General features: G+C 45.6%; 1 protein-coding gene across 7 annotated transcripts in view; it reads left to right on the top strand.

Annotated features, from left to right (window-relative positions):
• zmp:0000001168 (signal-induced proliferation-associated 1-like protein 2) overlaps positions 1-12,305 on the top strand; it is a 35,982-nt gene that overhangs the window by 9,857 nt on the left and 13,820 nt on the right. The window contains exon 1 of one of the 7 annotated variants that reach the window (XM_049004495.1): positions 164-1,131. The exons of the other annotated variants lie outside the window; for them this stretch is intronic. The gene's annotated coding sequence lies outside the window, so the exon portion shown is untranslated. Of the gene's footprint in view, positions 1-163; positions 1,132-12,305 lie in introns of those variants that run through there. 7 annotated transcript variants of the gene reach the window in all.

Genomic DNA, 12,305 nt, shown 5'->3' with positions numbered 1-12,305 from the left:
TTCAGTCCTTGGTGGATACGTTTAACTTCTTTCGTCTTTCTTCTGGGTGGAATGTGGTTGCAAGGATCGTTTCATGCAGCACATGAGCTGTTGGCAACACCTCCGTTCTCCTGAGGTGGAAATATTTGATATAATATAATAGGTCCCCACAAAGACCTGTAAATGCAATCAAATGGCAACTAAAAATGGCAAAAATCTCGTATTTCGTTTGGTTACTTATGGTTAAGCTTAAGGCTGGGTAGGGGTTTGCCCATAGAAGTGAATGTTGGGTCCCAAAATAGATGTGAGTATATAGGTCTGTCTCTATCTCTCTCTGTATGTGAATTATGTTTATATTACATTGTGGGGACCACATCGGCTAGGACAGGTATGAACGAAAACAAACGGGTTTTTTTTACCCTCCTGCATAGTTGATGCCCAGTCACTAGGCTGGTTAATTGCTGTTAAGCAAAGGGTTGTTATGTAGCCTAAGTCTTACTATCCCATAAATCGGCAGGACACACGGGAAAACGAATTGAATACATTGAATACACAAACCCCTTTTTGTTTTATTTTGCGTTCGTTTTTATTCTGATTTTTCCTTCTGTTTTAACTGTTTTCTTTCCCCTGGAAGGCCAATACACACATACAACAATCACTAATAACTAGCAATTAAAAAACAGACGTATCCAGTGACATAAACCACCGTGTGAGCAATCGAGTGACATAGAGAGGCGGGCTGTTCGTACGCTGCTGGTTGAAGGCGGTACCGTAGAGATGTTAAGGGCACGGAGCGGATCAAGTCCGGTAGTAGGGTCCTTTGTGCAGTTACCCTGGTTTACTATAGAAAATAATAAGAAATTCCGGCCGTGAATACGGGGAGGAGAAAGTCGCAAAATGCACGTTATGATTCTAAACATCGACATGTAAGCACAAATGCAAAGCCCTTACAAGCACAAACAGACACGGGCACGCCGGCTAGGGTTGCGGCAAAAACAAATGAATTCCTCGGATTGTGCTTCACCGAGAAACAAAACAAAAAAAGGAGCATCTCGCACAAGATGAGGAAGAGAAACTGCGGCGCGGTCAGGCTACATCCTGCCACGGCCGGCGGGGCGGCGGCTGGTAGTGACACCGCCTGGCGCTTCACAGGTGAGCATTTATCCACGAATAGACTGCTTTGCTAGAAACCTTTATGTTAGTTTGCAGCTAGTGCTGGGGAGGGAGGGAGGGAGGGAGGAGGGGGGGGGCATAAAACTGTGCAGTCTGGGATTGGCTGGTTCCAAAATAGAGAAATGTGAGTTGAGCCCACTTTATAAATTAACATCCTCCGAGAGGTGACTTACAGTGCCGAGTCTAAAAAAACTACTTTCAAAGAGGAACATGCCTTTATGTCATTATATTCAATGGCTATAAAAAAATCTTACAATGGTATACAGACCGCAGTTTTTGCCTAATTTCATTAGTGACGAATGTTATTATTTTTAAAAGCGACAAAATAGAGCGATGTAGTGAAATGGAAATCTATCAGTGAGATGAATGTACTTGTAATAAATGATAATCTAAGCTGGTTTGAATTAGCCAAACATTTTTGGTACGGAAGAGATAATGACAAACTAGAAGCTAGTTGGTGAATTATCTCGGTCTCCACCTGCCCTGACAGATTCAACCCCCCCCCCACCGCAAGTTCTACATTTGGCATTTTGCCTCTTATGGGTACGTGTGCTGCCAGATTTATGATAAATTATTTTCATCTATTTTTTTCTCTGCTGGTCTTGGCCAATCCCACACAACCTCACATTGCAAAAAGATGAACAGTTAAAAAGAAAAGTTCAAACTGTGTAGAATTTTCCTGTCCCTTTTGCTTCTTGTTGCTTGTTAAACGAGGACTGTAATCTAACTAAGTTTTATAGGTGCACTGGACGCAATATTTTTCTATAGTACCTTCCTATAAAACAATCCCATGTCATCACAGAGACGGATGTCCTTTTGTAAAATCTGCTGTAAATCTGTTTCTCTGTGTGTGCGCGCGCGTGTGTGTGTGTGTGTGTGTGTGTGTGCGCGCGCGCGCGCGTGTGTATGCAGCTGCCTAACAGCCAATCACTGCAGTCGATGGGCCAGCTTGCCCAATCACGATGCAGCCTGGGTGGCGAGGTTCCATGCCACCACTGCTGTCCCTTGGGCCCAATGTTGCCAGCAAACGTGATGATAAATTGCCTTTCGTGTTTTTTGCTGTAGATGTTCCTACTCAGGGCAAGAAGGACATCATCAATTGCATGTAGGATACATAATTTTCAAACAAATTAGTTTTAAATTGCCAAAAAGTAGACATGCAGAACATTTTACTGTGATTTTCCGTGGGTTTCTTAAAAGCAGTTATACTGTATCCTGATGAAGAGCGAAAGCTGGGACAATTAATCACCCACTGGTTTATGACACTTCCAATTATGATAAACCTGGCAGTGATTGACAGCATATGTCCCTCCAGTACAGTACACCAGTGCACATGCAATGCAAATATAGGGCCTCAAAGTTGAGGTCTAACTGCGGGGCATCCAGGATTCTCCTGTAGGGGGCAGTGTCTGTCTTATTGGATTATGATACTGTACTTGTGATCAGAAGGTTGTCAGGTCAAATCCCAGGGTCGGTTGAGTGATTTCACTGTTGGACCCCTGAGCAAGGCGTTTAAACCGCGGAGAAAAAAAAAGTATATTGCTTTGAATAAATGAGTAAAATGTAAAGGATCCCTGGAAAGATCTATGTTGTTGTACCCTCGGTTTTTAAACACCAGGGGGCGCTCACACGAGTAACACGGTCGCCTGCATTTGCCATGCTAACTGAACGTGTCTCCCTATAACACACGCCGACAATATAATATGATAGATAAGTGCTACTTGAGTGGTGGACGTGACCATCAGATGGATCGCCATGGAGGTGCAAGATTGGTGTTTAGGAGAAGCAATGTGGTTTCCATGAACCAGCAGCCCCCTAAGTGGAGGTACGGTCACAGGAGTTCCTTACGAATGACTAGCATGCCCCCACCCACCCTAGAGTCAGTCCCTCCCCCATCCTCATTCAGCATTTCCCTAAGTGCATTAATAATGAATATTAAGCCTGACTTATCCAAATCCTTTGATGATCATGCAATGCAACAAGCAGAACAGCCCCCAAGCTGGGATCAAAATGGCGCCTACCGTCTTTCCCCTCTTCATTCCCCCCCCCCGCCCCCCCCCCCCCCCAACCAACACCAGGTCCTCTTTGGGTAGGGCTCAGGAATCCATCACTAACCATCTAATGGTGAGAGCGAAACTGAGAAGTGCCCCCGGTTTTAGTCCATGATCTTTGTCTACTTTCCGCGGCCTAGATTCACTCGAGGTTCATCCAATAAACTAATCTGCGTATGCGGGACAAGATTATGATTAACCCTCTCGGCGTTGTGACGCGGATACAGAAAGGAGGCTGTGGGAGTCGGTCTTAATCAGCGGCAGCTGGAAAATAGATAATACATTTACAATATTGCGATAGTGAGTTTTTCTAAAGAGAGAAAATGTGTTCAGTAACAAAATTTCGGTAATGAGTTATTTTAAGTAACTAATTCAAACATCAAAATACTACCTCAGTGGACCAGTTGTGGAGCTGGGAAGCAGTACCTCATTCAGGGAACCTCAGTGGTACTTTGTTGGTTGGGGATTGAAAACAGCAACCTTTGGATTACAAGCTCGCTTCTCTAACTATCACACCACTGCTGCTCTGCGCATCTTAATGTAGCTGAGGCCTTAACAGCAATATCACAGTCGGGTACTAGAATGGTACCGACAGAACAAAAAGCAGATCTAAAGCGACGTCCCTGGGTGCATTTTCAGCTCTGTTGTGTCACCATGGGCAAGACGATTGGAGTATAAAAGGAACAGTCCACATCATCTAACATCAATTTCCTGTGCAGCGATCAATAAGATCAACACACCAAATCCTCGAATCGTGCTGTGTACTCCTTAGATCTAGTACGGGATTTAAGATTCTGCATTCCCAGCATGCCCCACTGCAGCACAGTAGCATGGCAAAGCCAAATGGGACCCTTTAGTTTCCCGACCCGGTCCTCGGGGACCGCCATACAGCCCATGTTTTTGCTCCCTCCCGGCTCCCGGTAGCAAAAATGTGGACTGTTTGGCACAAAGCTGGAAGGAGACATAAAAGGTCATAAAAGATCCCTGGGCATCTTTCGAAAGATTGGGAGTGGTACCCCGATGTCCTGCCTAATGTTGTCCCCTGTGGCCCTATCAGATCTGGCCTCCTAATCATCCCCTGTATCTGATTGGTGAATACTCTCCTGCCTCTTCACCACCTTAGCTACTGTCTGGTGAGCGTACTGGCGCAGAATGACTGCCGTCGCATCATCCAGGTGGGGGCTACACAGTGGGGGGGGTGGTTGAAATGGTTCCCCATTTCTTCTGTGAAGCACTTTGGGTGTCTTGAAAAGCCTGTGTAAATGCTACTCTCATTAAGTCATTCGTTTAAAATGTGGACTATCTGGCAGGGAGCTGGAGAGAGCAAAAACATGGACTGTCTGGGGGGGGGGGGTCCCAATCAAGAGCCCCCCTCCCCCCCTTCACATACTCCCCCCGTTTTGACTAGTAACCTTATTTCCAGTCAATCTATTAAGTGGGTGGTCCGGAATTCCTCCAGAGACCCAATAACTTAATTAGACACCAGCCAGCAGTATAAAATAAAAGCACAGATAACCGCATGACAAAAGGAGAGTGTGAGGCCAGAACCAATTACTTAGCACCCCCCCACCCCACCCCCCACCCCAGCATCTGCAAGCTCCTTTCCTGCTAGACGGCAAAAGAAGGATGGAGGCGGAAAGAGAGTGCGAGAGAGGGAGGGGCCCCAGCTCGCCCTTAGGCTGTTCTGGGCTTTTTTTTTGACATCGTTATGAATTATTGATCTAAAAAAACAGTTAATCATAAAAAGGAGTGTCACCCCCCTGGGGGCCCTGGGCTTGTTTTTTTCTTCTTTTTTTTTTATACGGTTACGCCAGTGCAGCATTTCTGCCGGGCAAAGCAACCACACCCATCGCTTCCGTGCGACCGCCAGGGGAAGGAAAGGGCGGGCAGATGCGGCGTGATATCTGGCCCATCGATAATTTAGTGCCACCCAAGACAGGCGGGCAATGGGGAGGCACTGAAAGTCTGCACCGGAAAAAAATAATAATTTAGCAGGCGATAAAAAAAAAATCTATTTAGCAGGCGCTTTTGTCCGACGTAACACACAAGTGAGGAGTTGTTGGGGTCAAGAGTCTTGCTCAAGGGTTCAACGGTGATATGCGTACGTCGGCTATGGGATTGGAAACCATGCCCTTCCGGATGCAAGGCACATATTGCTAACCTCGCTGAGTTACACACCAACCCCTTAAAAAGACAATAACTCAGCTGTTTGGCTTGTTAGGCCTGATGAAAGTGTCCTCTGTCCCGTTCTCTCTGCCAGTCATCGGCTGGCAAACCTTCTCTCAATTCAGTTTCTCATGCTCCCTTCCTTATAACTGAAACAGACCAAACGACTACAGTCTCCTCTGAAAAAAAAAAAAAAAAACGTTTATCTCCCCTCCGTTTGGTTTTCATTTTTTCGCTGCTGTTTTTCCTTTCTCTCCCGCTCTACGTTGTCAGCTGTCTGCAATAGGATGTGGACTCTTATCTCCGCCTGTCACACCTTTGTTTGCGATGGCCTAACAATGGGGCTGGCTCCCCATCCAGACTCAGGCCCGCTTTACACGCTGCTCTATATCCCGGAAGGATAACTAGCTACCGAAAACAGGATCGATAAGAACAATTATTATCATTGTCATATAAGCGTTGGTGGAAAGCAGCCAGTTGAATTTAAATCCATCACCTGGGCTATGGTATCCACGGCAATGACACATTGTGAAGACACCTGTACGCTCGGCGCTTCGTCTTGAGCCGACGGTCAGCAACGAACGTGACGACAAAGGGAAACCGGGCCGACTGAGAAGTGACAACGTCAAGAGACGGGATGGAGTTTGTACCGAACTGGCATGTCGGAGGGACATCGTGAAAATGGTACCAATCAATAGCTATACACAAGTCCATCAGGACCGTTAAGAGGACAATGTGAGTTATTTAATGACAGAGATACTGGACAGGAGTCAACCCCTGTGCTGCACTGCGGTAGCTAACAGTCATTCGCAGTTATGTTTTATATGAATGTGGGTATTAGAGTGGAAGCGATTATCTTTGGGATTAACATCATGTATGTCCCGCATCCCTGATGATTTCGATCATCTACAGAAAGCGATGTTTCGCCGCTCTCCCCTTAAAGGTCACTGGCTGACCTTTGAGCTGCTTAAGCGCTGTAGACTCCACAGCGGGTTTTGGAGATTAGACCGAGGTCAGAGGGGAGCATGAACTTCTGTCGAATGACTTCCTGAGAATCCAGACACTGCCAGGTTTTAGCTTTGTGGTTATTTCCAGTCATCTCATAGCCTTTATGCTAATATGACGTTCCATCCATCCATCCATCCATCCATTTTCTGTGACCGCTTGTCCTATTCAGGATCACAGGGGGTCTAGAACCTACCCTGGAGTCTACAGGCACAAGACAGGGAACAACTCTGGATGGGGGCGCCGATCCATCACGGGGCACACTGACACACCATTCACACCTACGGGAATTTGATAACTCCAAATAATAATATTAATAATAATAAAAAAAAATTTTTTTGGACTACGGGGGGGAAGAACTGAAGTCCCTGGACGAGACCCCACAACGTTCCGGTTAGAACAGGCAAACTCCACACACATGGAGCCGTGACAGAGACTCACACCCTTGTCCCAGAGACATGAGGCAACAGTGCTAACCAGAAAAAAAAGGTTTAAGGAGGATTCTTCATAAAGAATACATGTGAGAGAGAGCTGCTATCAGTCGAAGATAAATGTCAACCGTAAGGCTGATAAGTTGGAAAACTGTCAGTGAACCTGTTGTAAGACTGCTGTTTATTGTGATGCTTTTATAGGTAATATATAACATATACATAATATATGGATACTGACTTGCATGTGCAGTTGATGAACAAAATGATCATCTCTATTATACTGCCATATGTTGTAATGTAATGTAATCAGGCTAATTAATTCACTGCAAATATTATGCAAGCCGCAGTAATGAGTAATTAGGTGTCGGGGTGTCCTTGGAAGAAGGACCACGGAACGAAGGCTGCGTCAACTGGGATGCAGGTGGGATGGCTTCCGAGACTCCGAGGTGCTTGAAGTGTCGATCCCGGGCCGGGTTTGGGGCCAGAGAGGTGGTGTGGCGTAATCATGCCAGAAGCAGTAGTGGGTGCGTCCGACACGAGCTTGGAGAAAATGACAAAGTGCATCAAGATGTGTGACGCTGCCGGGGAAGAAAGACACGCATTAGTCATAATGGTCACGTTAGTTTAAATGCTACGAATGACTAATTCCAGCAAGTGCTAGATTATTTTACCACTTTATCGAGAATCACTTTCTGATGCCACAGTTATAAGCTTTTCCGGAGAAGACCAATGCGGTATCTTAGAAAGCGGTTAAATCTCTTGGCCATGAACCCTTTGTGGTTGAATCCCCAGATTTGACCCTTTTTGTAAGTAAATGTCAAATAGACAAATTTAAAGCCTTCTAATTGAAAATGCGCGAGTTCTCGCTGCCGTGATGTCATCGACTTTGGACCAATCACAATCCTGATTGGCTTGCAGTCTGTGTCACTGGGAATCTGAGACTTTGTCCGTGTAGAACTGGTCATTAATTAATGTGAGGTTTTATGGTTTCTCTGCTTCCTTGAACGCAGTCTGGTGTGGAAAGCTTGGTGCCGAATGCAGTCCTGGAAGTAAGCTGTCACCACCGACCTAGAAATAAACGACTTACGGACAACAAACATTCGCTCTAACTGCTCTGCACACAGTCACAGGCATTTTTTTCTGACATGTTCAGCGGTGCGTAATTCGGTCGCGCTTCCACGAGAGAGCCAGTGCCGTCATGGCACAAGAGCTCCAGAGTGCTTCAGCGACGTAGCAGTGCATTCTGGGATTCAGCCTACATGGTGACTCATAGCTACTGAGCTGCCTCTCCGAGGTGACGGGCATAGATGTCGTATCACGACCGAGGTCCTTTGTGTGCGGTGCTCTGGTTTACCTCCGACACAGCGGCAAGAGCAGAAAGTAAAAATAACACCTGCCAGACCCAGAGTGTTTCTTTAAGACCCGTGTCCGTCCTTGATGTGGCCTTGGGTGTGGGGAGACACCGAAGTGTGGCCGATATCGCTGAAAATTCAACGTGAGAAAGCATCGCTGGCCAGGTCACATGAGAAGAAGATCAACACCAGGTTTCCTCCATGTGGTGTTAATTTGCACTCTGAGTTGAGGGCAACGGGCTGGCTTCCTGTCCACTGAGAAGAGTCAAGGCAGGGAACAGACTTGTCTTCTATAGAAGCTGAAACCGTGAAGGCTAATTTGCTATAGTGTTGGGCTATATAAATTGTTCTAATAATGCATCCATTTTCATATTCGCTTGTCCAGTTCTGGGCTGTGTTGTGTTTGGAGCCTACCAAAGAAGATTACCCTGGTTGGGACGCCAGTCCTTTGCAGGGCACACGCTCACAAATACACCAGGACATTGTGGGAAATTTCGACAGACAAATTAATTAAAAACCTGAACAAAATCCTGAACAACACAGCAGGATTGAGAACCAAACACAATGATAGCCAGCCATACACAGGAAATGAGGGAGTCGAACCCAAAACTCTCTGCATAACCAACCATATATGAAGTCATAGACTTTATCTCATCCAGTATATAAACAGCAGCAAGCAGATTAGAAGTATTAACGCCACATAACCTCAAAATAAGAGGCCTCAGCAGAAATAAAAGCCTTTACTACATCTCTGCCAGGTTTCTCTTTTACACCTAAATCGATTCATGCCTTTCATGAATTACGGTAGCTATATTTCCGATATATGTCCGATGTAATGGTCACCAATTCTTAAAAATAACACACGAACCAAATGAAACACATCGACTGTGAAATTTAACTGCAAGTCTGCGTCTTCGCTAATTTAACGCTATTAAAATAAGCTACGATGCCTGTATGGCGCGTGCTAATGGTGCGCGTTGTGTTCGATAAGCGGTTTTAATTGCCATGTATTTAAATGAATCTGAAATATCGGTTTCCCTTCACTGGCGTTTAATGGTCTTTGCCGTGTCTCTCGGAGCTGTGGCTCGCAGGCGGAGCGGAGATCCGGCGCAGGCATCGCATTAAAAACTCGCATCTTTCTGCTACGGAGTCGCTCAGAAATAGACCACCGGAGCGTGCATTTTGTAGCCTTTTGTACAAACGCGCATCTGTAAAATTTCAAGAGGATATTCTCACAATATCCTCACAACATATCGATGCTCCCGATGTTTCCAGATTTGATCACAGAGCTTCGAAATTGAGAGTTGAGCCGACAGCAAAGGAAACTCCCACCAACCACAAGAATAACCGCGAAAGCAAAAATAATGAAAGTGCACGGGACTAGCGTAATTCATCTGCATATGTGTACGTGTGTATCGTGCGTTATTAACATCATCATAATGGTAATTAGTCTCCTGTGCATATTGGATTGCATAGTTGTCTGAGCAGACAGTAGCAAAGCTAAAATTTACGACTATTACCACACATAATTAATATTTAAACACAAGCTCTATCAATATTCATTAGCAGTAAGGCAACAGAGAAATACAGTGGGTGGCATTTGCCCCAGGGCATCGGGATCCCGCTTTGACTTTGCATGTTTTGTTTCCGTTGTGTGAGGTTCCCTCTTATGTCCCACCTCTTATGTAATGGCATGCACCTGTCCATCCATTTCCGGTAACCTGGAGGCTATGAGAACGAGGTGGGGGACAACTCAGGATTGGGCTACCAGCCCATCGCGGGGCATATTCACACACCATTCACTCACACAGCTACACCTATGGGCAATTTTGGTAACTCCAATGAACCTCTGCATGTTTTTGGGCTGTGGGGGAGGGGGCTAACCTGAAAGAGGCCACACCAGGACATGTAGAGAACATGCAACCCCACACATGGAGCCATGAAAGAGACTTGAACCCTGGTCTCAGAGATGTGGGGTAAATCACAAGCTATTGCACCACCATGCCACCCCTTAATTGCATGCACTTTGATGAATTGGTATCTGTAAATTGCCCGTAGTGTGACCTTGTGCCCAGTGTAACTGGGGTCATTCATTCAATATTCATTCAAGGATTCAAAGGTCTCATTTGTACTAGTATGGTTCTGTGTATAATGTGATGCTTACTTGCGTGTTTCTTGCAGACAGACACTGGGTAAGGAGATATAGGACAAACACTTAGGTAAAATAAATATTAATATGTAAATGTAAATATGATTTAAGAATATATGGATGTATCCTGGGGTGCCGTGGGGGGGTTACGATGATTCCAAGGGCTCCTGAATGACTGTTGCCCTAAATAATCTGGAACACAATCTGATTGGTGTGGGTTGGGGGCCCAATACAATATGCCTTCACGAGGCCTGAAATCTTCAGCGGCATCCCTGAATGCATCTATGTAGTCATGCATAGAAAGATGTTATGTAGATCTCGCTCTTATACTGCTTACATTCATTGGAAGCTCAGCCTAGCTACACATACACCTGACCGACTCCTCGACAGCACATGTGCTTATAAGGTGCTATTTAATAAATCCTAATTGATAATTTTTTTATTTTCCATTTGCCCGAGTGCAGGTACATTGGAATGCTTCTCTTTACAGACCCCATCTTGTTCTCCATTGTTTGGGGGCCACGTGTGGTGCCCCTGGAGCAGGAGGTTAAGGACATGTGACTGTTCTGCCAAGGCTGGGGCTCAATTTGGTGAATTTTCGATAAGGGGCAGAGCGACTTAGCCCACTAAGCCACTCGCTGCTCCCCCCTCCCCCACTTGCCTTACTTGTGCATCGCTTTGAACAAGAGCATCTGCTAAATAAAAATGCATATCGATGTGAGGCCAGGCTGGGGGACAAAGACTTTGTGTAAATCCAGCGGTGGTTGGGGTACAGGAAGGGTGTGTAGATGCAGAGCTGCACCTTGTGGTGAAATCTACAGTCAAATCCAGCCGAGGTGTTTCTTACGGAAAGCGAAGAGAAACAGGAAATCTCTGAATAACTGGGTCTCGTTTCCCCTCTGAAATCACCCTGCTTTACAGTCTTGATGTGGATGATGCCTGTGATGTGTTTACTGAGGCGCTGGATCTAAAAAAAGAATGATTACTGTTGATATTAAAAAGCGTAAATTAAAGGTAAGATGATTTTATTTTTCATTATAAAATAGCTATTATTCAGTAGTTTAAAACCCTGGTTTAAAATTCAGAGCTTGCTATAGATTGCTCTTGGTATTTAGTGCCTTGCTTGGGTGAAATGGTTTGATTGTAGCTTGGTAAACAATAGAATGTCTTGGTATTACAGTACATGAAGATGCATGGGCCACGTGAATCAGATATGGGTCATTTTGGTTGAAACAGAAAGCCAGTCTACTCCAGTCACTGTGATCTCTGGAGAGGTGCAGGGTCCAAAGCAAGCATCCCGCACACGGATGCAGCACTATCGGGGAGCTGGGAGCAGGAATGGCGTTCCTCCTGCAGTGCCTTGGCATCTCTGCAGTGACGCCTGACTTCTTGCACTTTATTCCTCGACAACCTCCTGGGAGAGGGTTTAGTTTACTAGCGCAGAGCTGAGATGTGGGGGGAGGGGTGGGAGAATGCAAGCAGGAGAGTGGGATAGAGAGGAGGGATGTGAGTGAGTGCCTTCGGTGGTTAGCGTGGTGGTACTGCTGGTCTTTCATTGTTATTTAATCCTTTGCTTGGGTAATCGATCGATCACGCACATACATACAAGCACACACTGTTCACTCCATGCTGACTGACAGTACTTGCTCATGGCTCTCCATTGTCATCCTGACAATTTTGTAGCTTGTGCTCGTGTATAATGTATAATGCATCCGAGGTTTCAAGCATGCAAATTACCATAGTGGGCTTGCTGTTGTAATGATGCATATTTTCTCGAGTGGTGGCTCTCCGCTTACTTGTCAAAAGTGTGTCCTGGCTACGTCTGTCACAGTACCGAGTGATTTCACTTTTAGAGTACTTTAGAGTCCTCACCAGTATGCTCGACACTGAGTTGCATCAATGTGTAAGCATAGAATCTGAGTAGGTGGGTTGCTTTATGTGTGTAGCCTGTTTCGCAGGCGTTGCATGTAATCCAGCAGTCTTGTTTCGTTGAGTGAGG

Source organism: Brienomyrus brachyistius, unplaced genomic scaffold, assembly GCF_023856365.1.
Source record: "Brienomyrus brachyistius isolate T26 unplaced genomic scaffold, BBRACH_0.4 scaffold105, whole genome shotgun sequence".
In the NCBI taxonomy this organism is placed as follows: domain Eukaryota; kingdom Metazoa; phylum Chordata; class Actinopteri; order Osteoglossiformes; family Mormyridae; genus Brienomyrus; species Brienomyrus brachyistius.
The sequence above is the reverse complement of the archived record's forward strand: the minus strand, read 5'-3'. Positions and strand labels throughout refer to the sequence as shown.